General features: G+C 41.7%; 1 protein-coding gene across 8 annotated transcripts in view; it reads left to right on the top strand.

Moving 5' to 3' along the window:
* Positions 1–7,449: 7,449 nt before the first annotated feature.
* zcchc9 (zinc finger, CCHC domain containing 9) overlaps positions 7,450–12,965 on the top strand; it is a 246,027-nt gene continuing 240,511 nt past the window's right edge. For 2 of the 8 annotated variants that reach the window (XM_060908760.1, XM_060908762.1), the window contains exon 1: positions 7,482–7,554. The gene's annotated coding sequence lies outside the window, so the exon portion shown is untranslated. Of the gene's footprint in view, positions 7,555–11,554; positions 11,758–12,965 lie in introns of all 8 variants that reach the window. The other 6 variants (XM_060908763.1, XM_060908767.1, XM_060908768.1 and 3 more) reach the window with 5 other exon arrangements.

Here is a 12,965-nt window from a genome sequence, read left to right on the forward strand (position 1 = left end):
AGACTTCGATTCAGCACCCATAGCACCGACATCCTCCCATTCCTCAAACTCACGAAAAGTGACCTTTTTAGGTGGAGGTGGCTCCGCACTTTCATCAGTTTGGACATCAAACCCCAACTCCTCGGTCATCTCTTTCACAGCTTCCGTCACGTATTGTCTTTCATTTGCATTGATCATCCTAAGATGACGCAGCTTTGGAGTAAGGAAAGTTGCTACTTTATACAGCATGTCAATTCCATTTGGGACAAGGTGACTTGGTGACAGCAGTGCGTCTAGGCGTTGCGCACATGCAGATGCGATGACAGGTCTGATGTACCTGATTTATGGCCGTTGTATGTCATAACCTTTTGGCACTTATCACAGCAAGCAAAGGGCAGCTGATTTCCATCCGCGTCGTACACGAGTGAGAACGACTTCCAAATGTCCGATTTCAGGACTCATGACTTTTTAACGGTAAATGTACCTCTTTTTAAACCAGCACTTACTTTTGAAGCACTGTGAGATTCAGTAAAGGAGCTCTGCTCTTCTGCCATGATCGGAGATCTCAAACACGGAAGAGGAAAAGAATCGAGAAACAAACGAGAGATATTTATCCTCTCCTGGATCAGAATCAGAATCAGAATTCTGATGACCAGCTCATCTAAGGTGTCATTGAGGCATCATGTTAGTGTGGGTCACTGGAGGCTGGGTGTGAACGGCGAGTCATTAGAGTGATCAAAGGATTTCCCGTTAGGGTGATCAATGGCAAATTTAAGATGCCATTCCTCACTCAATCTGGCAATCTGACTCTCTCTGCAAATTTAGGCATCTTAAAATGTTTTTATTAATGCTAAATAAAATATCCAGCACAAATTATATATGATATACATAAATTAATAATTTATAAATTTTATTTCAAACACGTTTTTAGTTAGCGAGACTGCAGCTTATCACCGCTCCCGCCCGCGCCACATATGTGCACTCCCGCTCCCGCCCGCGCGCGCATATGTGCACTTCCGGTCCCGCCCGCGCCTGCAATGAGCTTTCAAAATTTGTCCCGTGCCGCACTGCTTTGCGGCGGGTCCCGCAAGTCCCGCGGGACTCCTGCGGGAGTGCAGGGCTCTAATTGGTAATATCAAGGCAGGTGAAGCAGGTCTACACAGTCACCAGTACAACAAAACAGTTCCGATTTCAGCTATCCCTCCCTGGCTGTTGTGATGCCATCTGTTGATCTGAATTTACAAAAAGAAACGAAAGAAAAGTCCAAGCTAGTGCCTGCTTGTTACATTGTCCAAAGCTACATACAACAACACTTTGCAGATAAGACAGTGTTATTTACAGATGGTTCAAAGAACCCTGAATCTGGACACACTGGTGCTGCAGTATATATCCCACAATATGGCACAGCTATAAAAAGGAGAACAACAGACCATCTTTCAGTATACACAGTACAGCTTGTGGCCATAATACTAGGATTACTATGGGTAGAGGAAAACAACCAAAACAATATACTAATAGCAACAGATAGTTTATCAGCACTCATGAGTCTCAGGTCAGGGAAATTATGCAGGCAAGATATCATAAATGAAATATCTCATATATACAGAATGGGTTTAAGTCTATGTTTCATTTGGGTTTCTGCTTATGTAGGAGTAGAAGGAAACGAAGACATAGACATATTGGCAAAACAATCAGTGAAATCGCAAACAATTCATCTGCAAATTCCATTATGCAAAGCTGAGGCTAAAACCATTATTAAGACTCAAACAGAAAAAATATGGCAGGAGTACTGGGAGTACTCCTGCCATACAACATGTGGGTGTTGGGAGAAAGGTGGGGAGAAACAGAAGAGAGGAAACTGTCATCACCCATCTAAGAATAGGCCATACAACACTCAACAAGACACTTCATACAATAGGAAAACATCCGACTGGGTTATGCAGACATTGCAATCAGCCAGAATCAGTACAGCATGTGGTAATGGAATGTGACCTCTATAAGGAGGAGAAAAAGAAACCAAGTGAAGCACTTAAAGAAATAAAGCTTAACTTCACACTAGAAAATATCTTAGGTAAGGCATTAGGACATACATGTACAATAGGACATATACGTGTATATGGCCAACGAACAACATTTTAAAAGAAACAGGTGTAATAGAGAAAATTTAGTTTTGTTTTTTCCCCCCTGCCAAGCTTCTGTTCCGGCAGGAATTTAAAAAGTTTATTGAAAATTTAGATGTTAAACCTAGTGTTATATGTGTACAAGAGACATGGCTTAGGCTTCATTTGGACTTTGTTTTAAAAGGATATGTGACTGTGCGTGGGGATAGGATTAATGGTCCTGGTGGAGGGGTGGCTATATTTGTCATGCAGGGACTGGGTTATAGAACAATTAAAGTAAGTAGAGAGGTAGAGGGGATCATCATTGAGGTGTGGATAGGCAAATGTAATTTTTTTTCATTGTTAACTACTACAATCCTTATGAGGTACTAAATAAAGACGTTTTAGATAAGTTTCTGGGAGATGAATCTCACAAAATGGTGTGGTGTGGGGATTTTAATGCGTATAGCACCCTATGGGGGAGTACAGAAACCAATAGCAATGGTAATGTAATAGAGGAAGTGCTAGAGGAAAGGGATCTTATTTGCCTCAATAATGGGAGGGGAACAAGAATTGACGTTTCAAGTGGGCGGGAGACAGCTATTGACCTCACCTTGGTATCAGCACAGTTTGCAAGATGTTCTAAATGGAAAGTTATGCAGGATGACTGTATTGGTAGTGATCATTACCCTATCATGTGTGAAATTGGAGTGGGGCCAATCCAGATTGAGGAGGTTATCTTCCCTAGGTGGGATTTTTAAAAGGCCAAATGGGATGATTTTAGTAGCTCGAGACTGATGAGTTTTAATTTAGATCCGCATGAGAATGTTGATGTTGTTAACAGGAAGATCACAGAGACATTGCACTCCTCTGCTCTAGAATTCATTGGAAAAACAACAGGCAGGGGGCAGCGTAAAATGGTGCCTTGGTGGACGGATGAGTGTAAGGAAGCAATTCAGGTAAGAAATGCTGCTTTTCCACTACAAACGCGGCTGAGCCGTGCCGTGCTGAGACGAGCTGAGTCGAGCTGAGCGGGGCTGTTGGAGTTGCATTTCGACTACAACCGCACTGAACCGTGCTGGCTGGAAGTGGGTGGACACATTGGGTGGAGTTAGCGAAAGTGGGTGGACGTCACGTGATGTCGTTAAGCAGCGCAAACAGTGACATCAGTGAGCTTTTAAGCGGTAGTCTCACGACCCGAATAGTAAACAATAAACATGGAGGACATGGAGTCGTTAGTGTTGCTGGTCTTGGTGCTGTGGCTTGTTGTCACCGACAACGCCAACAGATACTGGCAAGAGCGTATAGATGAGGCGAGGCGCATAAGGCTTCAGAAATTCTCGTAATTCGTAATTCTTCTTCTTCCGGGTTTGCGGTGTTTACAGATCCCAGCATGCTCGCGGGGCGTGTGTGGGCATGTGAGGACACTCCTCCTCACCAATCAGTGCACAGGGGAGTGTCTGCTCACGCCCCCAGCCTCACTCGGCACGGTTTGGCTCGCTTCAGCCCCACTCCAAAACGGTGCGAGTTTTAGGGGCTAAGCAGGGCTGAAGCGAGCTGAGTCGTGCTGTTTTTTGGTAGTCGAAACGCGAGCCGTGTCGGGCTGAAGTGAGCTGAAGTGAGCTGAAAAAGGGTAGTGGAAAAGGGCCAAAATAGAGCTTTTAAAAAGGTCAAATCAACCTTTTCTTTTGCTGATTTAGTTGAGTATAAAAAAGCTCAAGCTATGGTTAGGAGGGTGATAAGGAAGGCAAAGAGAGAGCGATGGAGAGAATTCTGTGACTCTATCAGAAGAGAGACCGCAATTAATGATGTATGGGGGATGATAAGAAGAATGGGAGGAATAAGGAGGGAATATTCCTTACCAGCTTTACAACTTAATGGTGAAATTATGAGAACAGCTAAGGAAAAAGCAGAAGCTTTAGCGAAAGTGTTTGTCAGAATCCATAGTGTGGATAATTTATCTCCTGAGGTCAGAGTGGCTAGAGAAGAACTGGTAAGGCTGCATCCTAATGTTCTAGAGAAAAAGGCTGTTGCAGATGAGGCTTTTGATGTGCCATTTTCTATGTTTGAGTTGAAGCGGGCTCTAAATGGAGTTAGATCTACCTCTCCAGGCAAAGATGAAATTTGCTATGTAATGGTGGATAAATTGTGTCCTCAAGCACAAATGGTAATTTTGCAGTTGTTTAATTTGATATGGGAAACAGGGATTATTCCATTAGCTTGGAAACACTCTGTTGTGATTCTGATTTTGAAACCAGGTAAGGAAAAGAGTGAGGCATCAAGCTACAGGCCGATTGCGTTGACCTCTAACCTCTGTAAGTTAATGGAGCAGATGGTCACAGATAGGTTGTCTTATATTGTAGAAAAGAGGGGTTTAATCAGTTCCTACCAAAGTGGTTTTTGTAGAGGAAGGATGACTATGGATCCTGTGCTGTGTCTGGAAGATACAATAAGGAAGGCTCAAGCAAACAAAGAGCAAGTTCTTGCAGTTTTCTTTGACATAGAAAAGGCGTATGACATGCTATGGCGTGAGGGACTCCTTATTAAATTAGAGGCAATGGGAATAAGTGGTAGGCTGTATAACTGGGTGATGGATTTTCTGTTAAATAGAACCCTTGAGGTGCGTGTTGGACAGTCACATTCTAACACATATCCTGTGGATAATGGAGTTCCTCAGGGCAGTGTATGCAGCCCTCTGTTGTTTAGTATAATGATTAATGACATATTTTTAGACATAGACGTTAATATTGGAAAATCTTTGTATGCAGATGATGGAGCACTGTGGGTCAAGGGCAGAAATTCAGCTTACATTAGTAAGAGACTTCAGGCAGCAGTCAGCCCATGTTTACATTAGACCGTATCAGCGGATCATCAGATTAACGTTTTTAAAACGATTAGTGTGCACACAGCAACACCAATACACGATTCGCGTTCACACAACAATACCAATACGCGGATACGCTCGGCTCCGCAGGCATCCTGCGCTCCAAATCACTCCGCCCTGAACAGCGAGTGCCCTCTGGAGGGTGCGCACTCCGGCCCTGCACAGCTCACAGAGCGCGCGAGTGAAGCACACTAGCAGTGTTTTCGGGACTGAGCCACTGTATGTGTGATCCCAGCGCATATCACTTAACACTTGCAAGTGGAAGGATGGCAAGCCTAAAGACAATCATAACTACACAATGGGCAGTATTTGCATCAATATTTGCAGTATTTTCATACTTTTATACTCTTTAATGAAAGGTGATACAAGGCGGAAGTCCGCGCCATTTTTCAGCAGTCGCGTCACATGACCAACGCCAGCGAATCAGGAAGGTGAATGTCACAGTGACGTTGTCCAATGAGGACGCCAGCTAGAGCTCAGCACAGCGTATTCGCGTATCTCAATGTTTACACAGCACCGGACCAGATACGATCTAGATTGAATACGTGGACGCTGGCGAATTCCCGTTTCCCGGCGTTTCCAGGTGGTTTAATGTAAACGGACAGTGCATCCGCGAAGGAAACGAGACAGATACGGTCTAATGTAAACGTAGCCTCAGTCTTGTGGAGAATTGGGGCACTAAATGGGGCTTTTGTTTTTCAGTAGAGAAGACACAGGTTATATGCTTTACCAAGAGAAGAAACATTCCTCCTGTACAAATTACCCTGTATAGGCAGCCACTCAAACAAGTGGAGGTAGTAAGGTTTTTAGGGGTTTGGATGGATTGCAAACTGACTTTCAAGGATCACATTCAGAGAATAGTTATTAAGTGTAAAAAGGTAGTAAATATACTTAGGTGTCTAGTGGGAAGTGATTGGGGTGCCACTATGATGTCACTTAAACAGGTACTATATATTGCACTTATCAGGTCTACATTAGATTATGCATGTATAGCATATAGATCAGCAGCAAAGACACATTTACTGAAGCTTGATGTAATTCAAGCACAGGCATTACGAGTGTGCAGTGGGGGATTTAAGACCTCATCAGTTCCAGCTCTTCAGGTAGAAGCAGGGGAATTGCCTTTGTCCTTAAGACGTCAGCAGCTGGCTATGGTGTACTGGACGAACTTACAGGGTCATAAAGAGGCTCACCCTACCAAGTACATTTTAAATCAATGTTGGGAACATGGTAAGGCAGATTTTAATAGTTTTGGGTGGGTCGGGAATGGTCAGGCTGAGGAACTTGACCTAACTGAGTTGACCCACAGTTCTGTGGTACCTCTACCAGTTATTCCACCTTGGCTGTTTATTATGCCTATGGTGGATCTTGACTTAGTTAAAACGCGTAAGGATGCTGGGGAGGACAGTGATGTGAATTATTTGATTAATGTGCACATACAAAACAAATATCCTGAAGGGGTTCAGATTTTTACAGATGGCTCTAAAGACCCTGAAACAGGGAAGACTGCGGCTGCAGTCTTTATCCCAAAATATAACAAAGAAATATCAAAAAGGGTGTCTGACCACCTAGCAGTTTACTCAGTAGAATTATTTGCAATCTGTCTTGCACTGGAATGGATTGAAGAGGTTAAAACTAGATATAATGTTATATGTTCTGACTCTATGTCAGCACTGACCAGTATTCTACATGGCAAGTCAGTGTGTAGACCTGACCTACTGTACGATGTCCTTCAAAGTCTCTTCAGACTGCATCAGCAAGATATTCTGGTTAATTTCTTATGGGTTCCATCTCACTCAGGTATTGAAGGGAATGAGGTTGCAGACCAGCTTGCCAAAAATGCTTTAAAATTTGAGGCACAGTTTAATATCCCACTGAGTAAAGCAGAAGTTAAGACCATCATAGTCACTAAAATGCTAGGACTATGGCAGGGGCAGTGGGACAGGGAGAGTAAGGGCAGCTTTCTGCGCACTGTACAAAAAAAAGGTTCCCACTAGAAGACAGGATACTTGGAGTCAGAAAGAAGAGCAAGTTATAACAAGACTTAGGATAGGACACACTAGACTAAATCATAACCTCTACATCATTGGCAAGCATGCCACAGGTCACTGTGTTAACTGCAGCGAAATGGAGACTGTTAGACATGTTTTGTTAGAATGCCAAGCATACAGTAGACAGAGAAGCGTTCTACTAGAAGAGATTCGAGAACTAGGGGGGACCAGTCTCACTCTTGAGAGATTATTTGCCTTTCCAGTACCGTCAGCTTGGAGATTTGTTCTTATGTTCCTGAAGAATACTGGCATTTTTGACAGGATTTAGTTAATTCTATTTTTTTTGTGTGTCACTCCTCCATTGAAGCTCCACACCTCATTGCAATGTCGCAATAATACAGTTGGTGGCGGTAATGCACCATAGTGGATGCCAACCGCCAATAAATCGGAAAGAAGAAGAAGCTTCCGTTCCACACTCCAATCCAGGAGGTGGCGGTAATGCACCTTTAAGCTGGCTTGCCACCCACCATTAAACTCAAAAGAAGAAGTCGTCGTCCTTCCTGGGGTACTTAGCAGAGTTATCACGTGAGCTTCCAATTTGGTAAGTAAATTTTTGTACTTTGTAATTATTTTCCTCTGTTCATAACTAAAAATTTCATTGGTCTACATATCATACTAACTTCCTAACATATCTGTCTTTCAGGGAAATGTTAATGTTCGCAGGCAAAAAAAAAAAAAAAAAAATCATACATCTCGGCGAACGATATTCATTGTCAGTTTTTTTTTCCACAACGCCACACGTTTGATGTAACTAAACATTTTAGACAAGTGATGCCTCACGTTAGAGGTAACTTTTAAAATAACCAGTTTATTGCACTATCAGAATTTCATCTGCGGTCACACGCTTAAAAATCGTTGGCGCGTCTACATCGCTTTATACGATAACGCTTATGAGCGCCGACGGGCTCCTTGTGGTGCATTCAAGACCCTGAGCTCTAGCTAAACTCTCTAGCGCTCATATATTCCCCGCTGGAGAGATGAGTGAAGCCATCTGACCACGTTATCCAGTTACATTCTAAAGTCTCTTAGCACAACTCTGGATGATGGTCGCAATAATCGAAAAAAAATCTTGATATCGGGAGGGGTTTATTATGCTTGCTTAGGGACTGAAAATCCGAGAAACGTGGACTGAAAATCCGAGTCATTAGTGTCTTCGGATTTTTGTAGTTAAAGGAGAACTGAAGTCATTTTTAAACTTGCTTCATTTCTTAATTAACGTGTTATTCAATTACGTTCTCGGTTTTAGTAACCTTATATCGTGACTCGTATTGGCAACTAATTGCAATTAAATATTATACTTATCGGCCTATTCGGTTTTTAGCCATGTTGAATTTAGTAGTTCGTTTGGTAGGGTGACCAGATTTCCCTAGTCTGAAACCGGGACACTTTTGCGCGCAACCATGCTCGTGCACGCACACCTTCTTTTTTTTTTTTTTTTACGTAAACGTGACACTCAGAGGTGCTCTTATTTTGTTGAAGCTCACATTTATCAACATCTCACATGAAATAAAACAAACAGGCATTTTGTTATCTAGTAGCATAGTGGTATACAGATCAGTTAAATTATGGTCAGGCAACAGATTTTGTAATGGCTGAGAATAGGCCAGGCTATGTCCATAGGCCAAATTTAAACTGATTTATTTCACCTGTTTGTGAGAACACCAAGAAGAATGCATATGCACATGTAGGCTATATCTCTAAAATTGTATGCACTATAGCATGAACTTAAAAAGTAGACATGTGACCAACATAGCCTAGGTCAGAATCAACCTTACTAACCATTCCCCACAACTGAATGAATAAAGCAAGATGTGTACAAAAGTGAACACTTTAATGGAAGGTGCAATAAGCTGTTCAACACAGCAATATGGCCAAACTGTCAGAATGGTATGTTAAACAGAAACAAAAAAAGAGACAAGTGATTTTGAGAATATATACTACGGAAGCCGAGAGAGGCCCTTCATATAATCCTTTTTTTTATTCACCTTGTTATCCCGAGATAACGACATAATTAATTCAGGATCTCGAGAAAACAACACAATTAATTCGAGATCTCGAGAAAACAAAACCGTTATTTCATGATCTCGAGTAAACAGCTGAGAAATGGTTCATTCAGGTGCGCCAAGAGACTTGTGATATGCTGACTTTGGGGCTATTTCTCATTCTGTATAGACACAACTTTGGTCATTAGAATGTCTGGAATAATCGATCACCTAATAAGGCAATATTTTGATCAGGGGTTGACACAGGGAGAGATTGCATTAAGTCTTTTAATAAGGGATAATTTCAAAATTAGTCCGCGGCACCTCCGCAGAAGACTGGCCCGGCTTCGTCTCTACCGACGGAGATACAGTGATCCAGCTGAGATCATGAAATAATTTTGTTTTCTCGAGATCTCGGAATAATGGTTTTGTTTTCTCGAGATCTCAAATTAGTTGTGTTGTTTTCTCGAGATCCTGAATTAATTATGTCGTTATCTCGGGATAAGGTGAATAAAAAATTATATGAAGGGCGCCTCTTGGCTTCTGTAAATATACACTCAAACAAAACAGCAATAAAGGAGGAGAGGGGCGACAGCCCGAGGAAAGCCCCCACAGGAGCGCACAGCATTTGCAACATAGGCTACCCAACTCAGTACAAGAACAAAGCACTTACAGTGTGTGTAGTAGGCTTCGTGCGCATTGTTCTGCTCCTCTCGGAGGAAGGGGTAGGTGCCCTGTAAATCTTTGGAAAAGGTACATTTTCTTTTCGGCATAATTGCTGCGGCATTACTGCTGCTAGCTGCTAGACAAAGAACATTCGCGCCAGTTAATGTTTATTTTATTGTTGCATGGCAACACGTTCTGTTGTCTGGAATAATGTGGCTAAATAAACACCCATGCCACAGGGCCAGGGGGCAGTAACCAGGAAAGTTTGCGATTCCTGTCAATTCATCAAAATGGTAAATGCAGACATTTCTCCGCTAATGATTCCCACACTGCTCAGTCGCAAACGTCGCGAGTGGCGAAAACCGGGATATATCCGTGTCCCGACAGACTTTTGTCGGGACTCGTTACACACAACCCCAAATCGGGACTGTCCCGGTAAAACCGGGACGTCTGGTCACCCTATTGTTTGGTCAATGGCAGGCGTCATTTATCCGCGCGATCTTCGCGAGACTTGACACTTCACGTTTCAAATGTCGCCATTTTGAAAATTGTTTACATACGTTTATTCCACCAAATGAACTGATTTCCAAACGAAATATTGCACAAGTTTAAATGACAATTATTGCCTTCTTTTTTCAAACTTTCCTGATTGCTATCAAAACAAACAAAACTTCCGACTTGATTACATCAGCATTCGAAAGAGGGCACGCGTGTCTTTTGACAACCCCTGTGTTGGACGCCATTTTGTAGTGCTGTCCGAAACCTTAGTGAGGATTACTTGCACCCTATATAGTACACTCAAAGTATCCCACAGTGCATCACGAAAAGTAGTATACAACGATGGTCATTAACCAAAGCAATATATCCCATCATGCGTTGTGGTCGTGCAGAAAGAAATCGAATTAAAAGTCTCAAATTTGATTTAATAAAAGGCAGTGGCAAAGAAGAAAGTATTTGGCCTTGATTTAAAAGAACTGAAAGATGCAGGTACCGTATTTTCTGGACTATAAGCCGCTACTTTTTTCCTAGGTTTTGAACCATGCGGCTTATACAAAGGTGCGGCTATTCTGTGGATTTTTCTTCCACCGCTAGGGGCGCTCTAACCGAAAGTAGAATCAAAAATAAGATGGACGAAAAATCAATGCAAAGAAGAATTAGCAGATCTTTAGCAGATAGAACACGCACGACAAATTACTAACTGGTAATTATTTTCAAATCCAGCGAAGATGATTAAAGTGACTTGTGGTTTCAAACACAGGAGAAATGAAGGTAAATAAATACCGGTTATTTTCTCTTGGTTCTGTTCCGTTTTAATCAGCAAAGTTGCTGCCGTGTTAAAAGGCACTGTCCGGAAAGAATCTGTTCAGGTACATACATGTACATTTACAGTACAAAATCGTTCTGTACATGCAGTAAATATCTAATTTTTCAACATAGATATCTGCGGCTTATAGCCCGGTGCGGCTTGTATATCTTTTTTAAAAAATTTTTTTAAAAATAGAGCGGCTGCGGCTTATATACAGGTGCGCTCTATAGTCCAGAAAATACGGTACTTTGTATTGATTGTGGGAAATAGGCTCAGTATAATACGTATTTATCACACAAATACATGAATGTTTATTATTTTGAAAACCCACCAGCTGATTGATCTGGCATGTTTTAATTGTGCAACAGTAATTACGTAAATACCAGTGTGATGGACTAGTGGCCGAAAGCCTTTTTTCATTTTACCAATGAGTGGGGCTGGGTGATAAATTGATTTTATCGATAAATTAGAATTTACATTTAAGGACTAATTAATATATATATATATATATATATTTTTTTTAATGAAAATCGTTTTTCTCTCTGTTTTAACCTCTGCCACCGACGCTCCCCTCTGTGCATGTGCAGAATGGATCAGGCAGCAGGAACGGAATGAGCATTGACACTATAGCCCTCCTCCCGAATGCTTGCCATAGACACACACAAACAACATGGCAGCGATTGGGGGAAAGCTGCAACTTGTGCCCAAGAAAGGAGTAACTTTCTCAATGATCTGGAATTGGTTCGGTTTTGCGGCATCGGACACAGACCAAACAAGTCCTCGTTGTAAGGTGTGTTTGAAAACGATTGCTTCCAAAGGAAGCAGCACGACGAATTTATTCCAACACCTTAAACAGAATCCTGTAGCGGAATTGGAGAAGTGCTGCTCCCAGTGGAATGAAAACAGCCGCAGCACGAGCACACCATCCACAATAAAGCAAGCAACCGTCCTGGACACATTTTCGAACTGTGTGCCTTATGATAAGTGGGGCGCGGTGGAAGGCAATCACAGATGCTATTGCGATATTTATTGCAAAAGACATGGTGCCCATACATGCGGTGGAAAAGTCGGGATTTTTTCCCTCCCATTTTGTCAGTTTTATCGAAAACGACACAATTTTATTTATTTTTATTTTTTTCGTGCTCCAGATCCTGCGCTCTGATTGGCTGGTGAGCGGGTCCATATCCTACGGTACGGACCCCGGGTACGGACCTCTGGCGACTCGCTCGTTCACAACAACAAATATTTATCTTTTTTTTTTTTTCACAAGATTTATAAGATTATCAAAAATCTTATAAATTTTTGCCAGCATTTTTCAGGAGAATAGAATTAATTTTACAGTATGGATAGTGATAACGACAGTGTTCACAGCGAAAGCGAGTTTTACTACCCTGAGGAAGAAGAAATAAAAGAAAACATTTCAGGAGAAAGCTAAAAACCTGTAATTTGCTAATGCCGAGCAAAAACATGGCTGAATCCTGAATGACTCCTATTTGTATAAATGGGGGACTACACAGGTGGCAAAATGTAGCTTTTTTCCTGCCATGGAAGTGCACTTGTATACTGAGGGGAAAGCAATTTGCATTACAGCCGTGAATGAGGATTCAAAATGGCGCCTCGCCTTGGTTTTCCCTTTTGGGCGCTCTCGTTTTCTGTTAGAATTTTGGTAAAGAAAAAAATAGATGTAATATTTACCAGCTTAAGGTCGGTCCGTATCGTGAAATACTGTGACCTTGGCCTAGAGGGCCTCGCTCAGTACTTTCAAGACTTCGGTCACGATATACTAGTGCATCTCAAAAAATTAGAATACCATGAAAAAGTTCCTTTTTTTTCATAATTTAATTCAAAAAGGTAAACTTTCATATATTCTATATTCATTACATGTAAAGTGAAATATACTCAGCAAAAATAAAAACTTGACACTCATTATTTTTCAAATGGTGTTTAGAAACTTTTCTTGAAAGAGTTCTTGTTGTGATTATGGTTAAATGCATTGTC

Source organism: Neoarius graeffei, chromosome 25, assembly GCF_027579695.1.
Source record: "Neoarius graeffei isolate fNeoGra1 chromosome 25, fNeoGra1.pri, whole genome shotgun sequence".
Lineage (NCBI taxonomy): Eukaryota > Metazoa > Chordata > Actinopteri > Siluriformes > Ariidae > Neoarius > Neoarius graeffei.